Source organism: Fukomys damarensis, unplaced genomic scaffold (genome assembly GCF_012274545.1).
Source record: "Fukomys damarensis isolate Sample0158 unplaced genomic scaffold, DMR_v1.0_HiC HiC_scaffold_15, whole genome shotgun sequence".
Taxonomy (NCBI): domain Eukaryota; kingdom Metazoa; phylum Chordata; class Mammalia; order Rodentia; family Bathyergidae; genus Fukomys; species Fukomys damarensis.
Window position 1 is genome coordinate 3,790,399 of NW_022900927.1, and position 4,890 is coordinate 3,795,288.

The 4,890-nt window shown below is 36.5% G+C and overlaps 1 protein-coding gene across 1 annotated transcript in view; it reads right to left on the reverse strand.

Annotated features, from left to right (window-relative positions):
• Dip2b (disco interacting protein 2 homolog B) overlaps positions 1-4,890 on the reverse strand; it is a 140,722-nt gene that overhangs the window by 87,701 nt on the left and 48,131 nt on the right. The window lies entirely within an intron of this gene.

Below are 4,890 nucleotides of genomic sequence, written 5' to 3' on the forward strand. Positions count from 1 at the left end.
GAGGGAGGAGGAGGAAAGAAGAAAGAAGAAAGGAGGAGGAAGAAGAAAGAAGAAAGAAGAAGAAGAAGAAGAAGAAGAAAAGAAAGAAGAAGAAAGAAGAAAGAAGAAGAAGAAGAAGAAGAAGAAAGAAGAAAGAAGAAAGAAGAAGGAAGAAGAAGGAAGAAGAAGGAAGAAGAAGAAGAAGAAAGAAGAAGAAGAAGAAGGAAGAAGAAGAAGAAGAAGAAGAAGAAGAAGAAGAAGAAGAAGAAGAAAGAAGAAGAAGAAGAAGAAAGAAGAAGAAGAAGAAGAAGAAAGAAGAAGAAGAAGAAAGAAGAAAGAATAAGAAGAAGAAGAAGAAGAAGAAGAAGAAGAAGAAGAAGAAGAAGAAGAAGAAGAAGAAGAAGAAGAAGAAGAAGAAGAAGAAGAAGAAGAAGAAGAAGAAGAAGAAGAAGAAGAAGAAGAAGAAGAAGAAGAAGAAGAAGAAGAAGAAGAAGAAGAAGAAGAAGAAGAAGAAGAAGAAGAAGAAGAAGAAGAAGAAGAAGAAGAAGAAGAAGAAGAAGAAGAAGAAGAAGAAGAAGAAGAAGAAGAAGAAGAAGAAGAAGAAGAAGAAGAAGAAGAAGAAGAAGAAGAAGAAGAAGAAGAAGAAGAAGAAGAAGAAGAAGAAGAAGAAGAAGAAGAAGAAGAAGAAGAAGAAGAAGAAGAAGAAGAAGAAGAAGAAGAAGAAGAAGAAGAAGAAGAAGAAGAAGAAGAAGAAGAAGAAGAAGAAGAAGAAGAAGAAGAAGAAGAAGAAGAAGAAGAAGAAGAAGAAGAAGAAGAAGAAGAAGAAGAAGAAGAAGAAGAAGAAGAAGAAGAAGAAGAAGAAGAAGAAGAAGAAGAAGAAGAAGAAGAAGAAGAAGAAGAAGAAGAAGAAGAAGAAGAAGAAGAAGAAGAAGAAGAAGAAGAAGAAGAAGAAGAAGAAGAAGAAGAAGAAGAAGAAGAAGAAGAAGAAGAAGAAGAAGAAGAAGAAGAAGAAGAAGAAGAAGAAGAAGAAGAAGAAGAAGAAGAAGAAGAAGAAGAAGAAGAAGAAGAAGAAGAAGAAGAAGAAGAAGAAGAAGAAGAAGAAGAAGAAGAAGAAAAAAAGATAGGTATTTCCCCCAAAAGGTTTAAATCATCCTATTACAGGGCACATGCATACCCTTGTTTATAGCAGCACAATTTATAATGGCTAGATCTTGGAAACAGCATATATGTCCAATAGATGAAAAGGATAAGGAAAACATGCTATTTATACACAATGGAGTACTATGCTGCCACAGAAAAGATAGACCTGAAGCATTTGTAAATAGATATAACTTGAGAACATAATGTTAAGTGAAATAGGTCCAACACACAGGCTGGTAACTGGATTCATGAGCTTAATTTGTTCCATTATTTTGAAAAGATAGCCATGTTTGTATTTGCACAGGAAAGATAGCCATGGTATATTTATCATCTGATGCAGTCTGCAAACAAAAACAAAATTTTGCCAAATACTTTTGTTTGCAAACCAAACTGTTGAAAACAGAAGCATTCATGAACTAAGGTACCACTGTACACATACACACAGCAAAATAGAATAGGAAGTTTACTTCATATTATATATTGTAGCATTTCAATATATATGCTAATTTGTTTCATTTATACTAATATTGTTAAAAAGACAGTTTGTGGCATTATCTGTTTCTTTTTTGTAAGAATCTTGATAGTTTTTAGTGACCTGAGTAACTACTCGGAAGACAACTACATAAAATGTAAAAACTATTGCTATTCTCTTATTTGGTTATATAGTAAATTATTTTTTTTCATAAAAAAGAAAAAAAAAGTTTGTTGATTTTAAGGGGAAAAAGTCCTGAATTTACTAACTGTTCTTAACTGTGTAACATTGTCTTTAGCCATGCGTGAAAAACATTCTCTCCTTATCCTTAGTGAAAAATACATGTATCATATATAAAAACATTTATTTGTTTGCTTGCTTGCAGTACCCGTAATTGAACCTAGGGCTTTCATACTAAGTTTTATTTCTAGCCCTTTATTTTTTACAGTACTGGAGATTGAACCCAGGGGCGCTCTACCACTGAACTACATACCTACCCTCCTTTTATTTTTTAAGATAGGTTATTGTCAAGTCATGAATTGTCCAGGCTGGGCTCAAATTTGTGATCCTCCTGCCTCAGCCTCCCAGAGTACTGGATTGTAGGAGTGTACCAACATGCCCAGTTTATTAAAATTTTTATTTATTTTTATTTTTTGAGACAAGTTCTCACTATGTAGTTCAGACTGCCCTGTAACTCACTATGTATCCCAGGCTGGTCTTGAACTCACAGAAATCCTCCTGCCTCAGCCTCCCCCGAGTGCTGGGATTACAGGCATGTGCCACCATGCCTGGCTAAAATTTTTCAATATCTGCTATAATGTCTAGTCACTGCATTCCTGGGCATTTACCAAAAGAACAGAAAGTATGTATCTGTTCCAAGACTTGTATGTGAATGTTCATAGAAGCGTTATTTATTTGTTTAGCTAAGGACAGGAAACAAAACCCAAACATCCATCAACAAATCAATGGACAAACCATAGCATACCCATGTTGTGGAATACTCCTTAGCAATAAGATGGAATGATCTACTGTTGTGATGGACACAACAAAATAAACAAAATTCAAAACATTTATGTTGAATGATAAAAGCCAGACCTTCCTCCTCTACCTGTGACCAAAGAAAAAAGTGAAATTATATGGTTCTATTATATAAAATTCTCGAAAAATGCAAAGTAATGTATAGCAACAGAAAACAGATCAATGGTTACCTGGGGACAAGGATAGAGAAAGAGAGGGGGAGGAGTTAGGAGGAAATGTAAAGGATGGTAGAGACATTCGCTATCTTAATTGTGGTGATTGTCTCATGGCTCACAGTGTAAAAATCCAGCTAAGTACACGCTTTAAATGTGTCACTGGGCTGGGGTTGTAGTTCAGATGTAGAATCTACAGTGGGCATGTGCATGGCCTTGGATTTAAGCCTCATAACAAAAACAAGCCAAAAAATACAAAAACCCAAATCTAAGACCATTTGTTAAATAGTTCTTATTTGGCAAGGAGTGAAATTTAAATCTTGTACCTACGCATCGCAAAGTTTCAGAGAAGGTCTCTGAACCCCTGCTATGGGGTCTCAAAGCCAAGCATAAAGCAAGCTTTCTTAGCTTTTGTGGCAGGTTGATTTTTTTTTTAGTTCACTTTCCCTATTCTCCCTCTTCACAGAAGGTACTATTACGCTCTACTTCTATTTACAGACCTTAAATTTTACAATCAGCTATTGAAATACACAAATTCACCCTGGATAGAGTGGTTTTGTTTATCCTTCTTCTTCCCCCACCCCACCTGTGCCAGGGATCAAACTCAGGACCCTGTACTTGCAAGGCAGACACAGTGCTGCTGAGCTAAACCCAGTTTTGTTTTTCTTTTTTGGTGGTACTAGGGATAAACCAGACATGCTCTACCACTGAACTACACCCCCAGCCCTCTTTTAAAAAATGACTTTTTGAGACCAGGTCTTGCTAAATTGCCCAGACTAACCGTGAGCTTGTGAGCCTCCTGCCTCAGCCTCCAGAATAGCTGGGATTACAGATGTATGCCACTACATACTGCAGAAGTTTCCCCAAGTGACTATAGATTATTGTTCAGAATTGTCCATACTAATAATTAAAATATGCTAATAAAACAATGTCTATTAATTACAGCACATTTATAAAGGTATGTGTTTTGGGTTATAAGCTCTCAGAAGGAAATGGCTATTTAACCTGTTGGGAAAAATACTCATTCCAGTACCATACATACATGAGCACCTAGGAGGTAAAAGTATTTCCTACACATGATTTTTTTTCAGTACTAGGGACTGAACCCTTTTTATTTTTCATTTTGAGACAAGGTCTCACTAAACTGCTAAATTACCTAGACTAGGAATGAACTTGCAATCCTCCTGCCTCCACATCTCAGAGTGCTGGGATTACAGGTGTGCAACACCACACCCAGCTACACATGATACTTGAGTAGAGTTGTTTTCTTTGGCACCCAGGATTGAACTCAGGACCTTGTGTTTGTGACACGGTGCCCCTGAGCTAAATCCCTAGTCTCATACTTAAGTATAGTAACATACACAATCAAGAAGACTTTGAGTCTGATACTTAGTTTTCCTGGAGCAAATCATGTACTGACTATAAACGAACCGGCTGGTTGCCTCATCTCTAAAGAACTTCCTACTTCACAGAGGATTTGAGGAGGAATAAGTGAGGCAGGGCAGCCATGAGTATGTGAAAGTACTATGAGTACTGCAATGCACTAAAAACTCACAAAGCACTGTTAAAACACGTTAAAGGTATAATAATATCCCATCTGTTTATGGACAGTATTTTCATATATAGAAGGGTAAATTTATTGTTCTCTAGCCTGAAGAATTACTACAGCCACAGCAGGACCCTGTCTGAGACAGGTATCTACTTTTAAGCTTCTTTCTACTCAAGCCAATAGAATAGCTTTCTGTGCTTTTGGGTCGTTATGTAGTCTATATGGTCACCTGTCTACCCTTATAATGCAGGGAAGGGTAAGTCCACAAGAGTGCAGAAAAATCTCAGAGGGGAAAAAAATAAATGCTTGTTTTTGCCTTGTATTTTTCTGTATGAATGAATAATAGTGCTACACAAAGAACCCCTACAAAGAAAGCGCTGAGGTAATTGCCTCATGACATTAGTCAATAATTTCAACACATAAAGGGAACTGGATGGCAGTGATTCAAGTAATCTAAAGAGACTGAAAAAGGCCACAGGCATCACAAGAACCTTAGAATGCTACCATCTAAGTAAGAGAACTTAAATTTTCCAATCCACAGCAGAAATTAGTGCATATAT